Source organism: Podarcis pityusensis (genome assembly GCF_964106645.2).
Source record: "Podarcis pityusensis genome assembly, chromosome: 12".
In the NCBI taxonomy this organism is placed as follows: domain Eukaryota; kingdom Metazoa; phylum Chordata; class Lepidosauria; order Squamata; family Lacertidae; genus Podarcis; species Podarcis pityusensis.
Genome location: NC_138037.1, coordinates 47,845,090 through 47,859,146, shown reverse-complemented (window position 1 = coordinate 47,859,146; position 14,057 = coordinate 47,845,090). Strand labels below are relative to the sequence as shown.

At 43.2% G+C, this 14,057-nt stretch overlaps 1 pseudogene across 1 annotated transcript; it reads left to right on the top strand.

Moving 5' to 3' along the window:
• Positions 1-9,922: 9,922 nt before the first annotated feature.
• LOC308459997 (C-C chemokine receptor type 5 pseudogene) lies at positions 9,923-13,639 on the top strand (annotated as a pseudogene). Its single transcript, XR_013991505.1, has 2 exons — positions 9,923-10,204; positions 12,632-13,639. The product of XR_013991505.1 is annotated as a C-C chemokine receptor type 5 pseudogene (transcript).
• The last annotated feature ends 418 nt before the right edge of the window (positions 13,640-14,057 follow it).

Genomic DNA, 14,057 nt, shown 5'->3' with positions numbered 1-14,057 from the left:
TGTTTAGAGTTTTAAATGCAAAACCTTGAACTACGTTCAGTAACATATCAAAAGACAATGCAGCTCCCTCAGCAAATGTATTTTATTTATCAATAAACACATCAAAGGCACATTAGAGTTGTTTTATCCCAGTTTCTTAATGATGATCATTGACCATGATAACAAAGGTTAGATTTTCAGAGGAAATTTTTCTAAGAAAATGCCTGAGATTTTTCATTTTCTCTCTCCAAAAGAGAAAAGGCCACTTTGCAGAATTTTCTCTTACTACTCTCCCCTATTTTTTGTGACAGCAGCCACCCTCCTCCTCTCCTACAAAGCCATGGATTGCTGATTGGTCCAGGGTATTGTTTATTATTATTATTTATTTAATTGATACTCAAAAAAAGAAAAAAACAAGACAAGAATACAAACAGAACAGTAATAAAGACAATATTAGTTACAAATCAATAAAGCAAAAAGCAGTCCTTGAACTATAGTCCCGACCTCCCGTTGGGACGTGCTGGGGCTGGGCGCCGCCATGTTGGGTGCACGCGAAGCATGCTGGGCCAGAGGGGGAAAAAGGAGGCTGAGAGTGGTTGTCAGTGGCAACTCCAGTAGGCCGCTTCCCCTTTTCCTGTTTCCGCTGGAGTCTTCTTTTGCTTGCCACGCCTGCGGGCTCTCTTCCGGCCAACGCTGCCAATGACCGATCTTAAAAACCTGGGGTCGGTGAGATTCGGAAATCGCAGCACCTTGCGCCTGCTTGACCTCCTGAGTGGAGCAGGTTGTGTCTTGCTCCTCGTGAAGTAGGGTGAAATGTGAGGAGTGTTGCAAGCCGGTGCAGGGGCAGAAGGTCTGGCCGAGATGGTAGAGCACGGCTTCTCTGCCAGGGGCGTCTTCCTAACCCAGTGGAACACCAGTATCATACGCCTCTTAGGTGGGTTGGACATGCTGAAGAAGGTGCTGGAGGCCCAAAGACCAGGGTGACTTCAAAGCGGAGGACGCAGCAGGCAGTTCCCTATCAATGGGGCCAAATCCAAGCAAATGTTAGCTCCAGTCCTGTTAAATCGATCCAGCAAGTAGGAACGTTAAATAAGGAATTAATTCCTCAGGCAGTATGCAAAGACTCTATGTGGCTTTTCAATAGCTGGGAGCCCCCAACTACTGCCACTCTTGACAGCCTGTTGCCCCTTAAATCTGCTTGAATGGGTTACGTCACAATGGTTCCTAAAGCCTTCATCAGGTGTTTGTGAGCATGAAAATGCTGTTGGGAGTTTCAGCAATGAAGGCTCAGGCATAACATACTGTTTGAAAGTCTGAACATTTCCTCTTTTTTAAAAAAAATACCAAATTTATATACCACTTTTATAATTTATATACATATTATTAGGAGAGTAAGTTAAAAATATACTGTAGTTTATTCACTTATAGGCTACTTTACATACTGTATTCCTTCTTCTACTTCTATCCCACCTTTCCTCCACAGAGCATATACACTTCTGCCTCCACCTTCTCCATTTTATCCTGACAGCAATATTGTGAGCTAGGGCCATAGCTCAGTGGTAGAACAACTGCTTAGCATGCAGAAGGCATCAGGTTCAGTCCCCAGCATCTCCTGGTGGGACTGAGAGAGATCCTGCCTGAAATCTTTTTTTAAAATAATAATAATAATAATAATAATAATAATAATAATAATTTATTATTTATCCCCGGCCCATCTGGCTGAGTTTCCCCAGCCACTCTGGGCGGCTCCCAATAAAGTGTTAAAAACAGTACAGCGTTAAATATTAAAAACTTCCCTGAACAGGGCTGCCTTCAGATGTATTTTAAAGAAAGGATAGCTGCTTATTTCCTCCACATCTAAAGGGAGGGTGTTCCACAGGGTGGGCGCCACTACCGAGAAGGCCCTCTGTCTGGTTCCCTGTAACCTCACTTCTCGCAATGAGGGAAGCGCCAAAAGGCCCTCGGAGCTGGACCTCAGTGTCCGGGCTGAGCGATGGGGGTGGAGACGCTCCTTCAGGTATACAGGACCAAGGCCGTTTAGGGCTTTAAAGGTCAGCACCAACACTTTGAATTGTGCTCGGAAACGTACTGGGAGCCAATGCAGATCTCTCAGAACCGGTGTTATGTGGTCCCGGTGGCCACTCCCAGTCACCAGTCTAGCTGTTCGAAGTACATTTAGAATGAGAGGCTGCAGACACAGGACTGCCAGTGTTCTCACTTCGCCTTGTATTTCCAGTTCCTGACTCAGCTTCATAGTTGAGTTTCCCCCATCAAACATGTTTGCCAGCCAATGCCTTATTAATCCTAGTTCTATAACTGAGTGTATTTACATGTATGACACTGAATTGATTCTATGGACTGCAGGTTCTTTTAGTTTGCTTGTTTCCTTTGGATTATACGTACAGGCTATAATAACTGCACTTGTTACCATCCACATGAATGTTACAATCATGTATGTTTTTAAAAATATTTTATATGTAAAAGAAGAAATGCATGACAATCAGAGGTTGAGACCCTGGAAATTGGCAGAGTGAGTGGAAGTAATTGGGAACACTTCCAGTGCTTAACTACTGCATGATAGCCTGCTGTTAAAAGCTTGGGAATACAGCCAACGACCAAGAAAAGTGGCAGTCCAATGCAGAATTAGTATTTATCAATAAACACATCAAAGGCAAATTAGAGTTGTTTTATCCCAGTTTCTTAATGATGATCATTGACCATGATAACAAAGGTTAGATTTTCAAAGGAAATTTTTCTAAGAAAATGCCTGAGATTTTTCATTTTCTCTCCCCAAAAGGGAAAAGGCCACTTTGCAGAATTTTCTCTTACTACTCTCCACCATTTTTGTGACAGCAGCCACCCTCCTCCTCTCCTACAAAGCCATGGATTGCTGAATGGTCCAGGGTATTGTTTTTTTTTATTATTTATTTAATTGATTCTCAAAAAAGAAAAAAACAAGGCAAGAATACAAAAAGAACAGTAATAAAGACAATATTAGACAACATTCCAACTCCTGAAGTCCGTGCAGGCCTAACAGGGCGGCTTCTTCTTATTCAGTTCAGCGGCCGGCAGAGGCTGCCCCTCCGTGGGTTTTTCAGCCCCAGCCGTCGAGGCGGAGAATGGGAAAGGGAAAGCGGGCGCCAGTCGGGACATGCTGGGGCTGGGCGCCGCCATGTTGGGTGCGCACAAAGCATGCTGGGCCAGAAGGGGCCCGCCCGTTCAAGTGGGGGAGTGGTTGTCAATGGCAACTCCAGTAGGCCGCTTCCCCTTTTCCTGTTTCCGCTGGAGTCTTCTTTGGCTTGCCACGCCTGTGGGCTCTCTTCCGGCCAACGCTGCCAATGACCGATCTTAAAAACCTGGGGTCGGTGAGATTCGGAAATCGCAGCACCTTGCGCCTGCTGGACCTCCGGAGCGGAGCGGGTTGTGTCTTGCTCCTCGTGAAGTAGGGGGAAATGTGAGGAGTGTTGCAAGCCGGTGCAGAGGCAGAAGGTCTGGCCGAGATGGTAGAGCACGGCTTCTCTGCCAGGGGCGTCTTCCTAACCCAGTGGAACACCAGTATCATACGCCTCTTAGGTGGGTTGGACATGCTGAAGAAGGTGCTGGAGGCCCAAAGACCAGGGTGACTTCAAAGCAGAGGACGCAGCAGGCAGTTCCCTATCAATGGGGCCAAATCCAAGCAAATGTTAGCTCCAGTCCTGTTAAATCGATCCAGCAAGTAGGAACGTTAAATAAGGAATTAATTCCTCAGGCAGTATGCAAAGACTCTATGTGGCTTTTCAATAGCTGGGAGCCCCCAACTACTGCCACTCTTGACAGCCTGTTGCCCCTTAAATCTGCTTGAATGGGTTACGTCACAATGGTTCCTAAAGCCTTCATCAGGTGTTTGTGAGCATGAAAATGCTGTTGGGAGTTTCAGCAATGAAGGCTCAGGCATAACATACTGTTTGAAAGTCTGAACATTTCCTCTTTTTTTATTTAACAAAAATTATATGCCACTTTTAGAATTTATATACAAATTATTAGGAGAGTAAGTTAAAAATATACTGTAGTTTATTCACTTATAGGCTAGTTTACATACTTTATTCCTTCTTATACTTCTATCCCACCTTTCCTCCACAGAGCATATATACTTCTGCCTCCACCTTCTCCATTTTATCCTGACAGCAATGTTGTGAGCTAGGGCCATAGCTCAGTGGTAGAACAACTGCTTAGCATGCAGAAGTCATCAGGTTCAGTCCCCAGCATCTCCTGGTGGGACTGAGAGAGATCCTGCCTGAAATCTTTTTATTATTATTATTATTATTATTATTATTAAAGATATTCTTGTTCTGCATTGGATTAATAATAATAATAATAATAATCCCGCTGCCTGATAAAACTTCAACAATAAAGATTGCTTTAAATAAAGAACTGGGATTTTGGAGCTCACCTATTTCAAAGTGCCATCTGCTAGAGTTTGCATGGGCAGCAGGATTTTCCTTGTGTAGCTGGTTGTTGTTGTTTTAATGCCAGGCTGCTTCTAGGTCACTTGGGAGACGCTGTGTCTCCTTGCCCTCTTCCAGCCGAGAGCAGGGGGTTTGCTCCAGTGTGTCGTTTCTGAACAAGTGGCTTCCGTGTGGGGAAGGACGTTCGTGTGGGTTCTGCTGCAGAGTGTGGGCAGGCAGCAGGAGAGATCGGGAGGGAAAGCCACTTTGAGAAGGAGCAGCTTGCACCCTGCACCCAAGGGCACCCCACCCCTAACTTCTCCTGGGAAGATACAGTCAGCCCAGGACATCCATCTTCTCTCCTCCTAGGCCTTTTCACTGCTTCTCCTTCTTGCTACCCAACCTCTTTCTTCTTGCCTCTGCTCATCCAACACCCCACCCTCTGACAGTCCTGGATCACTCTGGTTCACCTCACCTGACCCACAGCAATCCGGGGCTGCCTCCATCTGATTCAGCTGAACCATGGATCCCCCAGAATAGGCCCCATTCAGTTCTGGATTCAGCCCAGTCTGGTGCACAACCCCCATGTATACCTTACTAGTGAGATAAATATTTGCATCCAGCCATCTGTTACAGGACAGGCACTGAAACTGCCTGGTCTCCCTGTACAGTGGTACCTCGGGTTACATACGCTTCAGGTTACATACGTTTCAGGTTACAGACTCCGCTAACCCAGAAATAGTGCTTCAGGTTAAGAACTTCGCTTCAGGATGAGAACAGAAATCGTGGTCCAGCAACTGGTTCAAGTCCTAGCTTCCAGGGCAGGAGAAAACAAGCTTCTTTCCTCTTCCATATGACAGCCCTTGAAATATCTGAAGATAGCTATCATATCTCCTCTAAGTTTCCAAAAGGCGGTGCTTTTGGTGGAGGTGCCAGTACTTGTCTCCTGATAGAAGCTCATGTTCAGTTCTGATAAATTACATCAAATTCTATTGTCTCTGAAAACCAATACACTTTTCAAACCATTTCACCAGGTTAATCGACATGGAGAAAGAAATCCCGTTTCAACTTTTCCCACTAATGAGGTCAAAGAAGACATTTGGCCACAAGGATATGGACAGCTCAGAACGGTCTGATAGCTGCTGTCAGAAATGAAAGCATGTTGTGGATGATTGATTAAATTTCTTTCCTATTTATTAAGATACTCCTTGATCAGAGTAGACTATAATGGTTTTCTTTGCTTGTTTAATTACCGGTATATGCTCCTAACAAGCAGAAAGCTGAATTCTTCAAAACTATAGAAGAAAAACTCTTTGATATTTGATGGCAAATTAATAATGATGGGTGACTTTAAGGGTGTGGTGTCCCTAGATTTAGACTGATCTATAAGAAAATCAGACTCTAAAGAAGGGAAACTACCTAATGCTTTTTTCGACATGGTGGCCAACATGGATCTAACTGATATTTGGTGTCTCAGACACCCACTGGTCCGGGAATCCACTTTTTTCTCAAACGCAACAATTCTTCAAGTAGAATAGAGTTGTAATGGGCTTTGAAAGACCTGACAACTAGAGTAAAAAAGGATGAGATCCAACCAAGGACGTTATCAGATCACAATGGTATTCTGATGACCATGGCAGGCTAAATGATGCAATACTACATCATATAGAAATTGTTAATAAGCGAATATGTTCCCTACAAGAATTTTTCAACCTCAACCTTAATAAAGGAACAGATCTAAACATGGTTTGGGATGCCAGTAAGGCGGTAATGAGAGGTTTTTTAATCAAACAAAGTGCATGCATATACACCCACCCCCACCTCCACACACCACGGAAGCTCAAATTTTGCTAGCCCAAAGATGGAAAATGAGCGAGATCCCTAGTAAGGAAGACTGGCAACTTAAGATGATAGAATTTGCAGAAGCAGCAGGTTTAACATAGAATAAGAGGGCAAGAAGAATATTTATTCAAAGAGGAGTGGAACTTTTTTACTGAATATTTAGAAAACAATTGTGTACAATTGAAAACGCTGGTAGTGTTTAGATAAATTCAACAGTATGGTAAATATTTGAAGGATGTAAAATGGAGAAATGATTAGATTTGCTATAGTAAAATATGCAGGAATGATGATAAGTAAAATGAACCATGAAAGGGGAAGGAGGGAAGTCAATTGTTACATCATATTATGTAAAATGTTTATTTTGACTGAAAAAATTAATAAAAATTGTTGTTTTTTTAATGCTAAATAATTTTATTTCATTTTTAACGAGGATGGGGAAGGGATGTATGTAGGAAGACACTCTCGGGAGATTTATGCCTTTACAAAATGAAAAACGTACATTTGTGGGAGTTTTTTCCACAAACCAATTCAACATATTCCATCGGTGAGAGCAGATCCCCCAGTCAACAATTTAGCTGCTGCATTCTGCACAGGCTGCAGCTTCTGAATTTAACCCAAGGGAAACCGCACATAGAGAGCATTGCAATAATCCAACCTTGAGATCACCGATGCCAAGACTGCACTTGCCATGCCTGCCTCAGCTTTGGGAGCAAGCCATTTTCCGCCAAGTGAAAGGGAAAATAGTTAACCCTCAGGAAAATTGCCCCCATCTTCTTCCCTCCCCAGAACGGAATTTCATTTTATTTTTTTAAAAAGCTCCTGCTCATTTGTGCATATAAAACTTTATTCTATCATCAAACCAAATCTCAATAAGGTCAGTAAGTGGACAGAAGATCCTGACTAGAATATAAACAATCTTTGGCCAGGGAGTTTGCGGAGTAAAATATACAGGATTCAAATGAAGGACTAACTGTGGACTGGCGGACTTGCAGAAAAGAACCAACTGACCTCTGGAGAATCAGGAAACATTACAAATAGACAGTAAGACACAAAGGTTGGCAAGGAAGGAAAGAAGGAAGGAAGGAAGGAAGGGAGAGAGAGAGAGAGAGAGAGAGAGAGAGAGAAAGAAAGAAAGAAAGAAAGGGAGGAAGGGGGCTGGCTCATGGCAGAGGAGACCAGACAAAGCAACATGTCCACTAAGTGGGAAGTAGCGATGGAAGAGCTGGCTGCATTTCCATGAACATTTGAATCTAAGCTCTAGGTACTATCAGTATTGCCAGAACTAAGTATGGTACAGAAGCCCCACAGCCATCAATGTATTTAAGATTATTCATCCTGTCTTAAAAAGCATAGGGTATGTAAAAGTCAGGCACTGAAAGATTGGCTTATAGCACATCCCTGTTATTCTTCTAGAAGTATACAGTATTTGCTTCTGGTAGAGGTCTAGGTTTGAATTTTCACAGACTAGTGCTCTGCTCTTTAACATTTCCATTCGGTGCACTAAAAATATGGTAGAAGAGAACACTAAAAAGCACTTACTGTCTATGAGAAGAGGAGCAGCCTCCAGCCAAAAACAGATATAAAACCCAGCACGGAATTTCAGAGGTAGTGTGATTCTCCTCATAAACCTGTGCTGGAATCCAGTGGTGGAGAAAAATAGGGTTGCCATACACCCAGGGATTCCTGGACATGTCCTCTTTTGGGGGGTCCTACACGCCCATCCAGGGGGAATTTTTACATTTTAAGGTAAATGTCCTGGAATTTGGGGCAACCTGGGCTCTGGTTCAGGTTCAGGAATGGGCGGCTCTGGCTTGGCGGTGGTGCTATCTGGAGATTGCCCTAAGAAAGCTCAACTACTTTTTGCGTCGGGATTTTTAGGTCTTGAAATATGGCAGCCCTAAGAAAGAAAAAGTAGGTGGCCGTTTGGAGCAGAAAAACAGTTCGCAAGGAAAGGGCAAAGCACCTTGCTGCCTCTCTCCATGCCTCAGAGGTTCCTTCACTCACAACTATGACTTCTTTACTTTTAGATAGCAATGGCTGTTGTGGCTTCCTTCCAGATCTTTGTGTACAATGTGTGGTCTCAGACCCTCCAAGCGTCCCTATTTTCTAGGGACGTCCCTGATTTAGAGAAGCCATCCCGGTTTCTGATCTGATCCCGGAATGTCACACTTTTACAAGCTAACTACGCATTTTTATATTATAAAAATAAGTCCTAGGTGTGTCGGGGATTGAACTTGAACCCTTCCAAATGCAACGTATGTGCTCAACTGTGTGCCCAAATCCTCTCTATCCCTTCTGCTGTATCTGTTGTCACTCATGTTAGACATAAGCCTCACTGTTTCACTGAAGCTGGTAAACCTGGTTGGGTTGTCCACATGGGAATGTTTGTGTGCCTCCTCCTCGAGATGTCCAGAGGGTGGCAACACGAGAACAGGGCCTTCTCTGCAGTGGCTCCCCATCTGTGGGATGCTCTCCCCGGGGAAGTTCTCCTGGTGCCTTCATTATTACACATCTTTAGGCACCAGGCAAAAATGTTCCTTTTTAACTGGGCCTTTGGTTGATCCGTTTTTATTATGTATTTTGTAGATTTATATCTTGATTTTATTCTGTGAACTGCCCTGAGGCCCCTGGGTAAAGGGTGGTATATAAATTCAATAAACAAAAAACAATAATGTTCCTGTTTAAGGAGAAGACAGGATCAGTTTGCAAAAGGAATGTTTTAAACTTGATTGGATTGAGGCGTTCACAAAGTAAAGGAATGATTGAACTCTGATTAATAAGAATACAGAATAAGAATAATAAGAACACAGAGCTTGAACCAGCAAGACTCTGGGAAGGGTGCGTATAATATTCTCTCTGTGCCTCTAGCCCCCTCGGCCCAGGTCCTTTTATTCACAAAAGAACTTTTTACAGAGTGTTCGAAAGAACCAATCAGATTTCTTCTGAGCATTTCAACAAACCCACGAAGGGAGAAGTTAAACCACCAAAACTAATTAACAGAACTACAAAGGAGTCCATTTGGCAACCCGGAGGTGATAAACAAGCAATATACATGATAAGGATGGCCAGGAGGACAACAATCATTATCACCTTCATGTGAGATCTGTTTCCTGGCCCTAAGATTAACACCCTAGGATTAACATATTAGAAAGCTACTTCAAAGAAGCTTGCCCACTATCTTTGATGACCCAGGAGCCTGCCTGGCGAAGCAACTGGGCTGTGTCAGTGACTTGTGAAGAGAGAGAAATGGGCAGTAGAGGAAATGGCCAGAGATGCAGAGGGTTGTGGGATTTGATCAGAAATTGTTGTCAATGTATCAAAGCCAGTCAACACAATGCATTCATAGTGGACACAATGGCTTGATGCATATTTTATAATTCCTCATTGTAATCCCATCTGATCCCACACTCTGGATATTTGCACTCCTACATTGGATTATTCATTATTTAGAGCCCCAAAGGCTCCCTGTGTAGCAACTAAAACAAGGCAGTCCCTACCTGCAAGCATACAATCTTAATAATGATAATAATAATAAGAAAAAAGATACACAAGGGAAAAAGGATGGGAGGGAAGATGACAAACTCAAACTTGACTCTACCAATTCTTAAACTGTTGTTCTTCTAATGGCCAACTGGCACAATTCAGAAGCAGGAGGTGTCTGATACAGCTGGTCTTTGGGCAAAGCCGATGGCACAAGACCTGCATAATATTAACACAGGTTATCCACACCTGGATCAAACCTCATTGCTTGGCAGTCTCCATGAACACGGCGACTGAAAGGGATATGCAATGGTCCTTCAGTGAGGTCATTTTCAGAAAACGAGACATTTTTCGCTCACTTCTTACTAAGCATTCATTTCCAGCATAGGAAAGGATAAATCCTTTTGAAATCTAGGCACAGAATCTTGCTTTGTCACAAAATCAGTGACTTTCTTCTCATCAGTGTGAAACACAGATTGGTGAGTATTCATTTTTTCTGTTATTATCACCATTAAATGTATAAAGCATAGTAAATGTGTGATCAAGAAATATCTCAGAAAGAGTCATTTGTGTGCTAGCCCAAAATAATCTTTATTTGAATACAGTATCAGTGGAAAAACTCATTTGGATCTGGGATTAGGAGGGGGCTTGAAGAAAATAAAACTGATTACAAGTGTTTGACATGTCTAGCATGTCATATTTCATTTCCTGCCCCAGAATCTACTAATCTTATCTATATCTAATTCTATCTGTATATCTAATTCTATCTGAATCAACATCTACATCTATATCTCAAAGTGAGCATAGAATTTATAGCTGCATCCTATAGTTCATAGGGAGTAAGTTTATTGAGAAGGTCCTTAAATGATGTGATTTATATTTTGAATCAATACAGTTCCCCTAGAATAAGTTGGGCTCCACCTGTCCTATATATTTAAAACAGTATTACACCACTCTAAACAGTCACGACTTCCCCGCAAATATCCTGGAAACTGTCATTTGTTAGGGGTGCCGAGATCTGTTAGAAGACCGCTATTCCCTTCACAGAACTGGACTTCCCAGAGTGGTTTCACAATCAATGCCTCTCTTCCAAAGGAACTCCATTTAAAGTAGCGTGACAATTTTCATAGATTATAGCCATAGTGTAAATTTGAAGGAGGGAATGTAAGACTAAGTACATATTAACACCCTAGTCCTAAACGCAGTTACTTGCTGGGAGTATGTGCTATTAATTTCATGCTGCCTGTATCACAGGTTTAAAGTGTGGCAGAAATTCATTTTATCTCCCCTTTAAAACAACACCCTCACACTCCCTATCTTTGTCACATTCTGAGCTCTCACCCTCATGACAGGACAAAGAAAAGGGGCCACCAATTGAAGGTTTATATTTTTTCCCCGTCCATGGTCCTGTCCTTTGCTAGCCAACATGCAGAAGCTGTGGCAAAGGAATTGGGGGAGTGTGTTTGAGGTGAAAAGCGAATCTGAAGGTTACTGGACTGCAGAGCCGAAATAGGCAAAGGGGGTGTGATGGTAAGGAAAAGTCCCATGTGCCCTATGAAAAACAAAAGGAGCAGAGGACAACGAGGAATGGAAAGTTTGTTCTAGTTCTCAGCTGGTCCCTTTTGTTGAGATTGAGGGAGATTGAGGGACCCATCTTCACCTTTGGAAAGTGGCATAGCAAGGGTTGCTGACGTCTGGGGTATGCAACCTGCCTGCCTGCGCAGAGGGGAGCCTGACCGGCTGACGTGGCCCTTGGTGAAGCCCGCAGAGAGGAGCACCGGCAGGGCTGCACTCGGGGGTTGCCCCTTGCCTGCCCCCTCCATCCATGCCTGCTCATCTTGGGTCTGGGCTGCTCCCACCAGGAGCGTGGCGCCAGGAAGGGAGCAAGCGCATCCGTGGTTGACGGCCTCTGCCAGTGATGCAGCAGTGAGGCCAGACCGGGCTTCTGGGCCCAGAAAACCCCAAGGGCAGGCAAGCATGGGGCTTGCTGCGATGTGCCTGGGCAGCAGTGGCGGCTCCCTAACAGGTTGTGCAGCCCAGGAGGAGAGGCACGAGAATCAGCCCCCCCCCCCGCAAAATGCACACAAAGCAACCACCCCTCTCATACCCCCCACACTACGCCAATGGTGTAGATAATAGCTAACTAGGTAGACCAATGTTCTGATTCAGTAAAAGGCAATTTCCCAGGTACCAGTGAAGACATTCAGGAGAAGAAGGTGGCCAGATTATTCAGTAAGTCCACAATTTATACACATTTAACTTGTGCACTTTCAGTTTTACATACATTGCAAAATAAAAATAAAAATCTTTTAAAGGGGTGGAAAAGGGGCAGGGAAAAATAATTTTGGCAATCCCACCCACCACAGACTATATGTGATTTTGACAGTTGTACCTTGGAAGTCGAACTGAATCCATTCCGGAAGTCCATTCGACTTCCAAAATGTTTGGAAACCAAAGCACAGCTTCTGATGGGCTGCAGGAAGCTCCTGTAACCCATCGGAAGCCATGGAAGTCCCATTGGATGTTCGGCTTCCAAAAGAACGTTCGAAAACCGGAACACTCACTTCTGAAATTTGATCGCTCGGGAGCCAATTTGTTTGGGAGCCAAGGCATTTGAGATTCAAGGTACGACTGAATGTGACTATATAGTCACACATATTTGACTATATGTGATTATGGTTTTCAGTGCAACCCCCAAAATGTAATCCTCATGTAAACTGGGGGGTTACTGTATGCCTATATTTTAAAATCAGTTTATTCCATATCTCTCACTCCTTTAACCTTTGTTGTTAATACCTAGCCTGTTAGGCTTCATATTGATTGTCTTCAGCAGACTAAATACTCAAGATCATCACTTATTAAGATACATAGTTACATATTTTATTGTTGTCCCTTGTATCATGTAGGTATTTCTTATTCCTTGACTGAGAAGATGAACAATTCTTCCATGATGCCAGATTATGGGATAACAACAACTTTTGACTATAATATTGATGCAGGCCTAGTCTACAGCCATGCTGTGGAAGCATTTGCAACTAATTTTCTGCCACCGTTTTACTCTTTGGTGCTCATATTTGGCCTGTTGGGCAACTCACTGGTGGTGCTGATCCTGATCAGATACAAGAAGCTCAAGAGCATGACTGATATCTACCTGCTCAATTTAGCCATCTCGGACTTGCTTGTCATCTTCTCACTCCCATTTTGGGCTTATTACGCAGGGCACGAGTGGGTATTTGGAGATGCAATGTGCAAAATTCTCTCTGGGATCTATTACGTAGGCTTCTACAGCGGAAGTTTTTTCATAATCCTTTTGACTATCGATAGATACCTGGCCATCGTCCACGCAGTGTTTGCATTAAAAGCCAGGACGATCACCTATGGCACCCTCACAAGCGTCGTCACTTGGGTGGTGGTCTTATTAGCCTCTGTGCCAGAATTTGTATTTCACCATGTTCAAAAGGCAAATGAGACATACGAATGTACCATTCATTATCCCTTAGAAAATGAAAAAGTATGGAAGCAATTTCTAACTTTAATGAAGTTCATTTTGGGCTTAGCCATTCCTGCAGTCATCATTATCTACTGTTACATGTGGATTATCATGATTTTGATTAAGGGTAGAAATCAGAGAAAGCAGAAGGCTGTCAAGCTTATTGCCGTGATCATCATTGTTTATTTCCTCTTCTGGATGCCATACAACATTGCCCTCTTGCTGCGGACCTTTCAAGATTCATTTTTTTCATCTAACTCAGAGAATAATATTGAGAACAAGTTATTTGTAGCCATTTCTGTGACAGAGACAATTGCTGCGATCCACTGTTGCATCAACCCTGTGATCTATGCCTTTGTGGGGCAGAAATTTAGGAAACATATCTCTACCTTTTTCCAAAGCATATGTTCCTCCTCTCTATAAGATCTACCCAGGCCAGGCTCACCCCAACTTAGAATGGTCTACTTCCTACACAACTACAACAGATGATGACATTTCCATAGGTTTGTGAAGTGATTTCCAGTTATGTTTGTACATCTTTTCCTTCCTAACTATTTAGTTGGTATATCTGGGAGAAGTATGTTACCCTGCCAAGTGGGAGAGGAAAACGATAACCTGTGTCCTTAGACTATTGGTCTATTAACCCAGTATTGTCTACTTGGATAAGCAGCAATTGATCCTGGACTTCAGGCTGAGTTTTTCTCAAGTCCTGCTACCAGAAGGCCCTCTAAGGGAAGATATCAAGGACTGAAGTTGGAACCTTCTGCATGGAAAGCACCATTGAGTTCAATGGAACTTACTCCCAGTTCACTTTGTATATAACTGTAGTCATGCTGATCCTA